At 35.5% G+C, this 14065-nt stretch overlaps 1 protein-coding gene across 1 annotated transcript in view; it reads left to right on the forward strand.

Annotated features, from left to right (window-relative positions):
* Positions 1 to 9159: 9159 nt before the first annotated feature.
* The window catches only part of LOC145686144 (uncharacterized), a 253665-nt gene continuing 248759 nt past the window's right edge, over positions 9160 to 14065 (forward strand). The window contains exon 1 of the mRNA XM_081759133.1: positions 9160 to 9288. The gene's annotated coding sequence lies outside the window, so the exon portion shown is untranslated. The remainder of the gene's footprint in view (positions 9289 to 14065) is intronic.

The raw sequence follows: 14065 nt of genomic DNA on the forward strand, positions 1-14065 counted from the left end.
GGGTCCGAATATTCTTCTCAGGATCCTGTTCTCAAATACTTTCAGTCTATGTTCTTCCCTCAGAGTAAGCGACCATGTTTCGCAACCATATAGAACAACAGGCATGATTATCGTTTTATATATTTTAAGCTTCAAATTCCTCGACAGAATTCGCGACGACAAGAGATTTTGAACCGAATAGTAACACGAATTCCCTGCTTTTAGTCGACATTTAATTTCTTCGTGAATATGATTTTCGTCTGTTAATATTGATCCTAAATATTTGAAAGTATCCACTTTATCAAAAGTATTATTTAATATTTTAACGCCTCCACAATTTGCCGTATTACGGTCCCGACGCACTTCCATGTATTTAGTTTTCTCTGCATTTACTTCTAAACCCATGTCCCTGCAAGCGTTTAATAATATCTCTGCATTTATTTCTACTGTTCTCCTATCATCCCCTATTAAATTTACATCATCAGCATATGCCATAACCTGGTGAATGCCGTTCAACTCTAGGCCCTGGTTGCTATCTTTGATTTTCCTTATGGCGTATTCCAGCACAAAGTTAAATAATAATGGCGACAACGCATCTCCTTGTTTCAGGCCATTTTCGACGTGAAAGCTCGTGGACAAAAATTTTCCTACCCGGACTTTACTTTGGGATTCACTTAAACATATCTTAATTAATCTAATTAGCTTTCTCGGTATTCCAAGCTCTGTAAGAACGTTGTATAATGTTTCTCTCCTAACCGAGTCGTACGCCTTTCTAAAATCAATAAATAGTTGATGTACCGGGGTATTGTATATTGGATAATTCATATACATGTTAAAAATATCTTATTACCTTAAGATTGCACGTTTGTGTAACGCTCTCTTTCCACACTGAAGTACGATTGTTAATTGCAGTTTTCGGATCAGAATCCTTAAGTGAAGGGCCATTGATGGAAATTGTCAGCAAATCACCCAGTGACCTACTAAACACTGGTCGCCAGCTCTAAATTTCTAGTTGCCAATGGCGTCTTGGCGACCGGAAATTTTGCACCCTGGGACTATTATATTAAGAGTTGTAATAATGCATGAAATTAGCTAGTATGCTCGTTCCCAAAGTAGGTAAAAACTGCAAAATATGTACTTACTTTCTCAAACTGCTTCTGGCTGTGACAAGCACTCTCTCTCTCTCTCTCTCTCTTACAAGGTCTGTATTCTAAGCTCTGAGCCAACTTCGGAGGTACGTAAGTTATCTCTATCTTCGACATAAGTGACTTCCTTGTGTCTACGTCACATGTATCTAATTTCGTTTGTGTCTGATATTGCATACCTCTATGATGCATATATATATATATATATATATATATATATATATATATATATATATATATATATATATATATATGCATCATATATATATAGGAAGACTTCCTTTTAAGGTCTGTCACATACTGGCCAGAAGATGGGCTATCCGAGCTGAGGCGTATTATTGTGAGCATGCAACAAAACCTTGTTTTCTCTACTTCTTGTGGCTGAGACACACAGTCAGCACACTCAGGTCTCTCTCTTTCTAGCAATTGTTTCCTACTTCTCCCTGCCTCGGCTTGTATGGCATTACTCTAGCCAATATGCACCTTGCTTATGTGTGGTGACCGGTTGTGGTCTATGCTTGTAGTTGTTCTATCTTTTAATTTTATCTACTAATTAAATTGTGATGTATGATGAAATTAAGTATGCGGAAGTAATGATACTCACTTTAACGAAAGAAACGTTCGCGATAGCTCAGTGGTAGAGCAATCATCTCTATTGCCTTGGATTCCTGGTTCGATTCAACCTCGCTCTAAATAGTCTTTGTGGTGGACAAAAGCAATGCTCGTAAGTTTTCTCAGAGTCTACCAGTCTCATCCTACTTTCTTCATTCCACTATTTCACTCATTATCATCAACACCGTTTGTGTTATCTTCGGAGCGCAAACATTGGCCTCTATATTCTAAAAAAATACGAAAGTAAATTTAATGAAAGAAAATTATATATTGTATTAGTGGTAAACTTATACATTAGAAATTATATGGATATTATAATAAAAACTAAAACAAGTTTACTTCAGCTTTTTCAGTTAGTGAAGTTCCTCAGGCACGAATCACAAAAGAGTGAGCGGTCCCAGGATCTGTTCCCTGTTGGGACACTACGTCGAAAAAGTGTAAAACGCTTTTTCAGGCCAGCCACCCTGAATGAGGTTTTCCTGAGTTTTCCTCATTCACATCTGGGGTGGTACCTAACTTATAGGTAAGTCCCAGGCTACTTTCTTCCTTCCCTTTTCCCGGATAGTAGGCTCGCCGAGGGACGTCATTCCTCAAACGTGACGGACTAAATGGCCATAGATGCTGAAAGCCCAGAAGTCTAAATTATAAATCCTAAATCCTGAATCACAAAAATAAGCGGTTGCATGAGTAATGTCTGTCTATGAAATTTGGAGACTATGCGCATGCTTTTTGTAATTTTTTTATTATGGTTTCCCAACCTCCACGAAGTCATGTAAAAGCCAAGTAAAAATTCTACACGGTGTAGTGAAAGCTTGTTCATAATACGTGGGAGATGATTTTACTTAGGTACACATGGAAACAAAGAGAAAAAAAACATGTAGTAAAAGGTCCAGCGCGGCCGCCTTCCCCAGTTACTGACGCCCTAAAGCGTGGGAAAGTGAACTTTGGAGGCAAATAATGGTAATCGATAAGACATAGAAGTGCAATGTCGGGTGACCAATAAAGAAACAAAACATGGACTGTGCAAAGATACAAAATGAGATGTGTACAATGCGAGCGCAAGGGATTCCCCAAAGGACGCGAAGTATTCCGTGGACGTCATGACGGCAAAGTGAGGTGAAATGATCTGTGTGGAATGTACACGCACACATAAACGAATATCTAAAGTGGGAATGAAATATCATAAGAGCATTGAAGATGCCAGAAGAAGTGCGTGGTTGCATAACCGTACAGGATAGAAGCTCTTCTGTGTACAAGGACGAAAAGTTGACGTAACACATGTTTGCGAAAAAGCAGAAACGGAAGGCCGAAAATGGGACGATCGCGGCTCTCAGGTTCGATCCCGGCTCCTCCAAGTGAAGTTTGTGGTAGGCAAACACCGTGTGCGTGGGCTTCCTCAGCGTTCTCCCGTTTCCTCCCGCTTTCTTCATTCCACCATATCATTCATTTCGCATAATCACCGTCTCCTTTAGCCTAGTTGGCATAATCGTCAGACGTAAAACTCAAATATTTCATTTCGTTTTTTTTCCGTCCCGCTGCAGGGGCGTTTAGGTTTTTGAACTCGAACAATATACACGCCATATGACGCTCTGTGGAGGTCCTATTTTCACTCTGTCCTTACGCAAGTTCACGGTGTAACTGAACTACCTCAACCAGACAGAATGTTGGATATACCCACACCAACAACCGACCATCGTCTTATCTCCATTTGCATTCAAATCACTGTGTGAGGGCCAATTGAATACAGAGCTCTTCAGAAGTGACATAACTTTCTTGGTTACCTTTATATTAATAAATATGATTTTGAGTAAATATTTAAATTTTGTCAAAAATATTAAGAATAATGGAAGTTTAAAACCTTCTACATCCATGAAACATTAAAAACCTTGCTCCCATGGTCCTATGGACCATAGTTAAAAGAATGAAATTTCTTTTTTCTTTTTCTTTTTTTTTTCTCTTCTGGTTACAACAGTAGGGAAACTTTTCTGTATTTATTTGACATTCCTATAGTTCGAAAATTCTGCCAGAAACGCTGGTCAAGTTAAGGGAATGTTTTCCATGTTTTCGTGTGTTCGTAAATTGCTTTAAAAGAAATCCACGGAGGATTTGATGCATTATTTGGAAACGCAATTACACATGATAAATTCCATTGAACATTTTGCCGGGAACAGTAAAATATAGTTTATTATTATTATTATTATTATTATTATTATTATTATTATTATTATTATTATTATTATTATTATTACTATTATTATTACAAGTAGTATGAGCCTCACTGCTAGGAGTATGTGTGTCGCTTCGAGAAGAAGTCGCACGCCAATAGATTTAATTTGCCAGTTAATAGTTTATATTTTTTATACAATTCAATAAAGAAACAGAATTAAAACTATGAACTGCATTAGATTGGCAAGAATGAATTGTATTTAGCTCCATATTGTTATCGATTTTCTCAAATCTTACGGGTGAAAGTTTATAATCGGGCATGCCATTTTCTTCAGCTCAATTTGATCTAGAAACTGATACATTGGCAAGCAAGAACATTATTACTAGTTCGTAATGTCGACCTTTGGCTCACATGACAGCACCAATGCGGTTTAGCATGACAACAATGAGAGCGTGCGAGGAATATGTTAACGCACACATGTCTAATGAAAGACAATTGGAAAAATGAAATGAAATCTTTGAGTTTTACGTCTCACGGTTATGCCGGCTAAGCTAAAGGAGACGGTGATGATGAGTAATGAATGAAATGGTGGAATGAAGAAAGTGGGAGGAAACGGGAGAACCCCGAGAAAACCCACGCGCACGGTGTTTGTCCACCACAAATTTCACATGGCGGGGGTTGGGATCGAACTAGGGACCCCAAGCACCAGAGGTGAACGCTCTACCACTGAGCCACCGCGGCCCCCAAAAGACAATTGGCTCTTGTACTCAATTATATAACCATATATAATACTGCTACTACTAATACTACTACTACTACTAATATTATTATTTTAATAATAATAATAATAATAATAATAATAATAATAATAATAATAATAATAATAATAATAATAATAATAATAATAATAATAATAATAATAAAGAGATTAAAACTGAAATTTACATTATGGCAATTTTTTATCCATGAAAGGGAACAAGATGGAGCACCTAAACGTAAAGAGGTTCATACAGAGATCCCATAAGCCTACTGTATACTACGCCTACCATACCAAATTTTAATTTTAGCAGTTTGAAAATTTTAAGAGGGTGATCCTATGTAACCTATCTATAATTTAGGATTTGGCCAAGGTACCCATGTTATAAAATAAAGAGGGTATTACCTCCTATGACAATATACCACGTGATCAGGTTACTTGGCGTCCCTTAGCTAATCAGAGCAAAGTGCGACCAAGTGACGCTGTTATTACGTCATTACCTTGATTACCAAGTCAGAATCCGTCATAGTTTAGGGTAACATTTGCTCGATATAAACACAATAGGATGATGACAAACGGTAGTGGGTCCCCACATAAGTAACTTAATTCCTCTAAATTCCGTGGAGCAGGGGGGGAGGGAATGAGCTCGCATCTGACGTCAATTTGCATCCCAAAAGTGTTCAATTGAGTTTTGGACTATTACGGCAATTTAAAGTTTCCATCGTACTCCTCTAACCACATCGTTAGATTTGTGACAATGAACGTGGTCGGGGGAACGATGGCTCAGTGGTATAGCGCTTTCCTCTGGTGTGTGATGTCTCTGGTTCGATCCCTGGCCAAGTGAGGTTGTGGTAGGCAACATCGTGTTCATGGGTTTTCTCGGAGTACTTCCGTTTCCTCCTACTTTCACAATTAAAGAAAGAATCCTGGACCGTTAAACATTTCATGTACTTAGTTACCTTACTTTTTGAATAGCTTTCATATATATAAAAATTACAATTCATAAAATAATATATTATCTTCATTTTATCTCAATATCATTCTTATATTTATTCAATAATCAATTTTATTTTAATTCTATAAAATTATCGATGAGAAAGACATATTCAAAATATGGTAAGTTTGCTGGCTATCTTTATTTCCTAAATAAATTCTTTAATTCAATGCCATTTATTCTCGTTAACAATAAAGTTGATGTGAGTTAAAATGTAATGTAATATGTTTCATTTATTCGGGCATATTTAACATAAATTTAATAGATAATATTTGTATTGATGCATAGATGTAATTGCATGGAATTCAGAAGAAGTACGAACTACAATGAAATTATAATAACATTCGAAGTGAAATAAAACAAAAACTAATTGAATATGTTTTGACGGACGCCATAACTTTAGCTCAGGTTACATTTTCAAAAGATTCGATTAGGTTGCATTGAATGGTACAATCTTGAGTACAGTCCTGTATGTTATTTACTTCACCAGTTCTTTGGTTTCTATTTCGAAAATTTCTGCCACCTATGTAATTACTACGAAATCTGGGAGTTCGTGAGAAATAGCTCGATTATTTACGTTATTCCTAAAAGCTGTATAATTATTATTTATATTTCTTCTGAAATTAGGTTCGTTTGTATTGTCATTTCGAGAAGAGCTAACGTTACCGCTCGTATTATGATTACAATCTTCTCTAACATTGATATTTCAAACAGGAATATAGTTAGCTTGATTTCTGTTATTATTACTTTGCAATCTAGTCTGACTTCCATAATTTTGAGCAATCATTATTAAGTGATAAAAATTAATACATTGCGAAGAGATCAATACTTGCTGTAGCCTAAACGGTAATAAAATTCTTATTGATGCGATAATACGTAATTCCTGCTGATATGGATTGATCTGTTTCAAGTCATTATACGCAGAGATTACAAAATCTGTCAGGCTTTTCTCTACTTTAGGATCAAAACGTCGGATTTTAATTTGGGCATCCCGGTCTGCTAACAAAATCCTTTTCGAAATTTGCTAACAGCGCATTTTTAAAGTAGGAATAATTACACAGACTATCTTTGATTGCTTTGTACCATACCGAACAAGGTGGTAACAAAATATGCGGTAAGATTTTAAGGAAGTTAGCCTTATCTATTCAAATTAGTTCACACTCTTCCTCAAATTTCTCTAAAAATGCACAGGCTGGGATGTCCTCAGATCTGCCGCTGAATTTAGTTAATGATCTTGTTTCACTGAACTTCACGTGACTATTATTAGTACTAAAATACTTTAGATGTCGAGGTTTTACGTGTGTATGGTTCCTGCGACGTGATATTCTTTCTTCGTCCTCAATATTTGATATGGTATCTTTCCTTTCAGAATAGACTTCTGATGAGTTGTTGTCTTCTTCACAAGGTCTTGACTCATTTTTTCTATGTTCTTCATACACAACGTTGAGAACAGGTTCAGGATTACATTGGGCCGTTCTGATTTTCTCTTTGATGCTATGAATCTCTTCTTGCGGTCTTCGAATTTGGTTCGTATGCTCGTTGACTTGTGTTTCGACTACATCAACAGTACTTCTCATGACTTCAAAGCTATGAATAATTTGTTCCATCCTATTGTCGGTTATTTCCAATTTGTTATTTATCTGCTGCGTTACTTGTTCCAATCTAGAATCCAAGTTTTGTGTTACTTGTTCCAATCTAGAATCCAATTTGGAATCCACCTGTTATGTCATGGAATCACCTGCTCTCGCTGTCGTAAAAGATAAATTACATCCGTTGAAGTCTCAATTTCTGGAATATCGGCATCTTCAACTCCTGTATTGGTGTTCATTTTAGGTCTTCGGTATATTTTTCTTTTGTTACATAGTAATAAATAATCCGTGATTCTGAGTGAGATACTTTACTAATACTTCTGACTAATCTCAAAGTTCCACTGTTTTGGCACCATATAAATATGCAACGTTATTTCTTCTGCTACGTTACATTCCCTTATTCCAAATGTATAAATTGAATATTTATACAGATCACGAGATTATCATGAATTGCATAACACAATTATGCACTTTTATATATATATATATATATATATATATAGAGAGAGAGAGAGAGAGAGAGAGAGAGACTATATATATACAGTATATTCACTTTCAACATATATCGTGTTTGTCACATTAAAATATTGTACATTCAGTCATTACAAGATGGTTCTTCGTTCTATCTGCCTTTTTTAGTTACCATAACAATGATATCAAACTGATAAACAAGTTGTCTTAGCAACGAAATTAAGAAATATCTCAATATGATACAAACATTCAAATTATTTACAAATTTCTTCTTCTTCTTCTTAATTGCTTGTATCTTTAAAATAGGACTTTCGCCCGTAAATATGAACAATATTTAGTAAGTACATACAAAATTATACATTATCCTTGTACCCTTAGATGTCTGTGAGTTGAAGAGTTGAAAGCAATCGAAACTCACCGTCGAATTGCAGTGCAATATGGTGAAAGTTGTTTGAGTTGGAACACAAGTGTAATATGCCTATTTTCCCGAATCAACTCATCAATTTTCACAATGTTGGTCTCCGTAACTGCACAGACAGAGCATCTTGGGCGTGGCGAATCTTCAACACTTGTTACACTCCGTTTGAATGTACCTGCCCACTCGTACACTTGTGTTCGACTCAAACAACTTTCACCATACTGCACTAGCATCCAACGGAAAATTTCGATTAGTTTCAACCCTTCAGCTAACAGAAATCTAATGACACTCCGCTGTCCACGTTAGTGGAAACCCGCAAGGGTGCTGCCATGTTGTTTCACTGATTCCCAGCATCCTGTTCGCAAGGCAAGCCTTCCAGACCCATCTGATGATAGTTCTAGAACATTATCAAACAATAACAAAGAAACACCAAAATTTTGTAATTTATACAACTTTTCTTTTATTTATTGAATGAACCTTGTATACATATACACATACATACATACATACATATATTATCGGTAGACAATATTTTTTTACAGAAATTTAAGTTGCTTTAATGATTTTTTTTGCTTGTTCTCATTTGAGCATGCCTCTGATTCAATTCGCGTCAAGTTCGAATCTTGGTGGAGGCATAAGTAGAAGATCTCGGTGGAAGCATTTGATTCAGAATCGTGGAAGAATTTGCAAATTATTTGATTTAAAAAGTAAGAAACTCGGATCAAGAACGCCTGAAATTATAGTGATGTGAACAGATGTTCTGTCAACAATAAACTAGTGTCAAACATGTGTGGTGAGCTATACCTTTTTGTTTGTCTTCTAAACCATGGAGTTTTGATAGTTTGTCGTTTATATTGAATAAGTTAAAGAAAAAGAAAGAAAATAAATATAAATTTAGAAAGATCTCTGTTGCCGCAATATTCAACAAAGGTTTTTGTTTCTTGGACTGAAAGTAATTTTGAAGCAGAGATGATACCTAATACTGTAACGGATATAATCTAAAATCTATTATTACTTCTTTTTCTGTTCTTTTTTTTCAGAGTTTTTAATCACCGAGATGGAACACCAACCTACGCGCGAGCTGGGATCTTTGTCCTCGGAGGAAATAACACCCATCAGAAGAAGTAATAACAGATGAGGGAGGGAACAAGCAGAGGTATGAACTTTCATTATCTTCTTGTATCCTTTCTTTTTTTCTCTCCTTTTTTTTTAAATATGTTTATGGATGAAAAATAGCTGTTGTTATATAGTAGTTCGTCAATCTTCGAGGTAGATCTTCGAATTCTGGGTGTTACCTGACTGCAGTAAGCTTTATTTTTGCAGCTGCATGGGAATATTTCAGAGTTTGGAAATAATTACCTGATTGCGCACCAAATTATTATGCCACATTTGCTGATGTCAGTGTGTGCGGCATCCTATATTGACATTTGAAGTTAGCGTTGGTCTTATGTCAACCAAACCCACTATGAATCAACGTTGCCAACCTGCGATATGTTAGTCAGGTTCGACTGACATATCGTTAAGTTTTTCTAAGATGAAAATCTTGCCAACATTTTGCAATATTCGGCCACTGAACGCAATTAACTCACTGAAGGTTTGGGAATAGCATGTTTGTCAGCTTATTGCTAAATGACAAACGTCAATTCAGCTACACTGTAATATAGGCAGTCGCCATATCATCAGTTCACTCAGAACGTCAATTCGCTTCAGCTTAAACTAGATAGTCTCCAGTTCATTGGTTAACGCCAAACGCCAATGCAACCACAGCGTAATATAGATAATCACAAGCTCTTCGGATCATGGCAGGCATCAATTTGGTTTCAACGTGATATAGATAGTCGCCAACTAGTTGATTCATCCCAAAAGTTAATTCGCTTATAGCGTTATACACATAGGACATCATCAGGTTCCCTGCCAGTTTGCAAATCGCTAAAAATACGTAGTATTAAATGAACCCTAGACTTGGCATGTCTATCTTTAACAAAATACTTTAAATTCATGATATATATGATTTAAAAAAATCTCAAGCTGAAGCGTCAGCCACCCTGTTTGTTTCGTAGAAATACATTGATTATGACAGTACGGTTTTACAGCAAAGATCAATGTGTTACGAATAATTACTGTAGTTTTAAACTTTCGACTATAATGTATGATTTTTTGCAGTGGTTCCAGAATTTTGGAACATAATATACCCTAAAAGTCTTCTTGCTGTTTTCTATATTTAAAAAAAAAAAAACGTATGTATTCTCACATATAACAAGGACACTATTTGTTTTATAGTCAAAGGGAAGGTAAACTTTCTGTTATACTAATTACCATACCAACTAATTACCAACACAACTACTATTACCACAACAACTTAAGTGGAAGATTCCTGTTGCTTAAGCTGTGACGATGGACATAAAGATAAGGGCATTAGCGATAAGTGCACGTCTAAAGATACTGATGCAAATATAGAATTGAGAATGTAATTGTAATTACATACCAACTTGAAAGCAACTAATTCCTAAATAAATTAATAGCAATCTATGGTAAGGTAAACAGATTTAGAAAAAATAAAAAAGGAACACACAATAAATTGGCACAATTTGAAAATCCACCTAAATATAGCCATCGTTAAGTCGGTATTCATGCCAGTGATAAGGTATAGATTTTCAAAGTAACCAGTTTATTTTATTTATTTAATCTTATTCCATTTTTAGTTCTTACACTATTTTGTCACACTTACCCAGAGTTAGGGAGAGAGCTTGTCTCTTGAGTGCCTTAACTATTAGGTGACAATCTGTTCTAGGAGGTTTGACCTTTCTTTTCTTAAAAAAAAAAAAAAAAAACTATAAGTTCATACAAGTAATCACAAGTATACTACAGTATACTACAGTGATATTTGGCCAATTGTTTCAGGATGGCTTTCTGGTAATCCCAGAAAAATGCCAACAGTATGAACAATGTTCATTTTTAGAAAAATAAAAAAATTAAACGTCCCGTTTTAGACACATAGTTAAGTGGTGCAGAATAATAAAGTTAGTATAAACATATTTCTGGTATAGATTTCACATTTTTTGAAAGAAGGATCAAGCTTTTCACAAGAAATTCAAGTCATCAAAAAATATGATATTCAAGTAACATTCGATGCCCCTAATCCGAATTATATTTAAATGTGAAAAGTTAGTGTAAACATTAAAATTGGATAAAAATATGGTTACTATAAAAAACTAGATACATATTGCTCACTCTCTTGAGTAACAACATAACAATTATATTACCTAGATGGATTGTCGAATTATGCCAAATGAGCTGTGTGTCACTTTTTTTTATTGTTATATACTAAAGCCGATTATCCTTGTGTAAAGGAGACGAAACAAATGAATAAAAGTGGACGATTATCAAGAAATTGTGGAATATGAATGTGGGAGAAAATAAAAGAAAACTCACTACGATGGTGTCTACCACAAACTGTCGTGTTCTGAGAATGATCCAGGGACTTCTCATTAGACTTAACTGTTCTACAATTAAGGAATATAATGGAATCTATTTCACCACTGAGACCTTATAACATGAAACTTATTTTTTCAAAATAGAATTAGAACCACTACTAAGATTATATCCAAGGCAAGCAACCTACAGAAAAACGTACCCTGTATCACACATATAGAAAGCATTTCCGTTAGTCATTGGACCCCGAGGGGTCATTATGAGGTAAAATCTTTAAGTTTTACGTCCGTCGATTATGCCGGTGAGTCTAAAGGAGACGGTGATGATGAGAAACGAATGCAATGGTAAAATAAAAAAGTGGGAGGAAACGGGAGAACTCCGAAAAACCAACGAACACGGTATTTGTCCACCACAAAACCCACTTGGCACGAGCTGGGATTGAACCACGGATCCCATGCACCAAAGATGAACGTTCTATCATTGATCCATTATGAGATACTTTTTTAAAAAAATAAAAGATCAACCGATTATACCTCAGTTCCCTGATCACCCGATTTTAATTGTATGCAAGCTTTCTTTAACGTTTACCAAATCCGACAGGAAGACGAACACAAATATATCCAGGACAGTTAAATTCCAAAGGTTTTCCCACCTAGAATCGAACTCAGGACCCCGTACATCAAAGGCGAAAGTACTAGCACTAGACGAGCGGGGAGGACTAAGATACTTATATCTAACTATAAATGAAATTAGACTTTTTGGGTGAAGCTTATTGAAGTTGAGAGAAATAACAGACTCATTTTCTTTTATGCACACTCATGTTAAGTTTATATTGTAAATCTCACATCACAAAGAGCTTTTTATTTTAAAAAAGAACATAATACAACAGCTTACTGAAACGTATGAATATAAAACATATTTTAATTGAAAATATACCACATTGTAGTAGCTAAAAGATACCATAAAAAAATCCCTGTTTTAAACTGAAGAGTAAAGAGAAAAACATTTCATTTTGTAAAAAAAAAAAAATAGAGAGGAAGAATAACACATGAATCCATTGAATTAAATTGAGTTGGTCCACCACGCTTTTGCTCAAAGTGTGGAAAACATTCGGGAAGTCTTTACAGAAAAGAATACACACCACTAGACAGAAAGAGAGGGAGCGATCCAGCTCTCATCAAAGTGTAATCTGGCGGAAGATATCCTCACCACCGCCTCACGACTAAAGAGAGACACAAGAACATCCGTTTCCTCTCGTCGCATGTCCTGGTTCTAACTATCTTCCACAAAAATATCCTTTCACCCCCAACCCTGGTATAACCAACCCCCCTGTATAACTTTGTCTACCTCTCCTCGCAACTTGTCGTCACACATACCGACGAAAACCTTTTACGAAAGGAAAACGCTGTGGTTTTGGACAACAGATGGTTTCATCACACTTTGTTGGAGAGCAAAAGCAGTTTTGCGTTCCAGATACACTTGACAACACTATTGAGAACATGGCGAATAATAAAATAAAAGAAACAAGGATACGAACAAAGCACATTTACTCGTAAAATACCAGGTTTACATTTTTTTCTGTCAACAACTAAATAGAAGAAAATACAGTACAAGTAAAGTCTTGCAGCATTTAATTATTATCCTATTAAATCTATTGAAGTTTTAGTAATGCATATTTTTTTGTAAATAATAGTAACTTTGTGACATTCATAAAAATTACACATTTGCTGTTTGGTGAATATGATATCGAAACCTTACAATTAATACATTCAAAGTTATTGACTGGTGTTTTAATTATTTCTACTATCAATGTTTAAAAATTAGTACTTTACTGTTTTTTAAAACTATAATTTTCCATATTAGTGTCTAAACTAATTTCGCCTTATGCAGAGTCATTTTGACGTATGATTAGCGTCATACTAAAGATCTGACTACTGAAGGAAACGTATGTTAGTCGAACTTATTAGTATGGCACTAATCACGCGAGAGAACGACTCTGTCCTAAGGTTAATTACAGTGACGGCGCCAGTTTTAATTTAGTGGGAAGGGGGAAGCTGAGAGTCAGAAAATGTTTTGGAGGCAGTTATATATTTTTCATACCAAATATAACAGTTTTATATTACATGAATGACGTTGCAATACATATCTGGGGAGCAGTGGAAGCCACTGGGGAAGCCTGTTCCCTTGCATCCTCTCTAGTGTCGTCACTGATAAGTTACTTATAGTTCAGTATAATATTGTCATTTGATGCTCGAATAGCCAAGGGTCATCCGAATGTACCCAATAATTACATTTTGTAGTATACACTGATATCTTGGAATTCGATTGCTTCAGAACCAGCAGCGTCAATTCAGATTTTGCATTTGGGGGAGGAACCCTAGATCTCAGTAGATTTCCTGACTTCTCATTGGTATATTATTATCTTATGGATAAAAAAATATAAAATTCTGCTTGAGCAGGTATATGTGGAGTATAAGTAGAACACAGTCCGGAATTCTTTC

The sequence above is a fragment of the Thermobia domestica genome, chromosome 5, assembly GCF_964235325.1.
Source record: "Thermobia domestica chromosome 5, izTheDome1.hap1.1, whole genome shotgun sequence".
NCBI classification, from domain to species: domain Eukaryota; kingdom Metazoa; phylum Arthropoda; class Insecta; order Zygentoma; family Lepismatidae; genus Thermobia; species Thermobia domestica.